We start from the raw sequence: 1856 nt of genomic DNA on the forward strand, positions 1-1856 counted from the left end.
GTTGCAATATGTTAGTTAAGCTGGAGTTAGTGTATATCCACAACGTTCCACTTCCGGGATTGCTCTTGTCTGCCGGATGCATGCCTTTTCACCAATGTATGTTTCCTTCCTCTTTCTTTGTGTTGGAATTTTAAACTCCGTTGCATTTATGGAACTATAGCTAACTGCTCCTCAGATCTCTGCAGGGTAAATTGAGACAGCTAGCTAGACTATCTGGCCAATCTGAGTTTTCTGTTGCACGACTAAAACAACTTTTGAACGTACACACTTTCCACTGAAACAATTTCCTTCCTGAGGCTATTTTACAGCGGCTCCGTGCGGAGCTCAGCACCGCCCAAAACGTTTGTGATTGGTTTAAAGAAATGCCAATAAACCAGAGCATGTTTTGGAGTTGGTTATCCAGGCTGCCGACCCCCTCCTCCTCCTCCCAATAGCAGAGCTGTGCAGCAGTGTAGCGCCGTATCCATGGAAACCATCATTTGATTAACGTTAACTTTAAGTTTGTGTTGATGTTCGGAGGCAAGGTGGCAAAGCGCAAATATGACCCAGAGTATTTAAAATGTGGATTTTTGTACATTAAGGATAAAAAGGGACAGAAATGACAGGTTAGGTGAAAACATATCGTTTTGTGGGCCTTTATTTATATATATATATATATATATAGTGCAGTTTTCATATTTTATTCACTTTTGTACATACATTTGTCATGCTCCTCATCAGTTTCTTCCTAATGTTCTCTGAATGCAGAGATAGCATTGAAGTTAAATACCTAATTTTGTGGCCTTATTTATTTTAGTGACTTTTGTCCATGCAGTTGTTATGGTCGTCCTCAGTTTCTTATTAATGTGCTTTGAAATGCACTTTGCACATGTAAATATGTGTATTTATGTAAAAAAAAAAAGATGACCTATGGGTGTCTTAGCCATTGCTAGCTTGGGAGCTTCAACTAGGTGGGCGTGGTTTCAGCAACTGGGTTTCATTCGAGTCTGCCTCAGCTCCACCCACGCTGACCTCCTAACGTCAGCACTGTCAACATGGCTCACTTTGAGCTTCATTCCAATGGGTGACGTCACGGACACTATGTCCATAGTTTCAACAGTCTATGGTTTCAACCTGCAGCCCTTTGCTGCATGTTATTCCCCCTCTCTCTCTCCTCCTTCATGTCTAAGCTGTCCTATCGAATAAAGGCCTAAAATGCCAAAAAAGAAGAAAAAAAGAAAAGGGAAGATGACAACTAACATTACGCTCGTTACTCCAAGTGCAATGAAACCTTTGAAGCCAATAGTTTATCAAAACACCTGTTCAACAGGCATAAACATTAAGGTTGTCACAATTTAGATTTTAAATCAATCAAAAAAATCAAGCTTTCGATTTCAACTATCAAAATCAAAAGCTGGATCAGCAATTCCAGTATTTTTTTTTCTCTCTCCACCCGTCTACTTGCAGACGTCCAAAGAAGAAAAATAACATACACAGCCTATGTATCTTAGGAGCCCTCCAGAAAGCTCAAGTACTTTCCCCATTTCCCCGTGTAGACATCCAATCTGGCAAACCGTTTGTATGACATCTTTTCAAATGCCGCCACCCTAGCCATCTTAATTCAATTCAATTCAATTCAGTTATATTATCAATATATTATCATATTTATAGTATCAAATCATATTATCCTGATATCCTGATATTTTTTTTTTTTTCATTTCATCTTTTTATACTCCACTTACTATGTCTGAGATGTTGTATGTATGTTTATCTGTCTTGTATGTCTGGTGAGCCAAAGAAAAATTTCCACCATGGTGGACATTAAAGATTTATTCTATTCTGTTCTATTCTAACAAGAGTTATCTCAAGACACTTTA

The sequence above is a fragment of the Sander lucioperca genome, chromosome 10 (assembly GCF_008315115.2).
Source record: "Sander lucioperca isolate FBNREF2018 chromosome 10, SLUC_FBN_1.2, whole genome shotgun sequence".
Lineage (NCBI taxonomy): Eukaryota > Metazoa > Chordata > Actinopteri > Perciformes > Percidae > Sander > Sander lucioperca.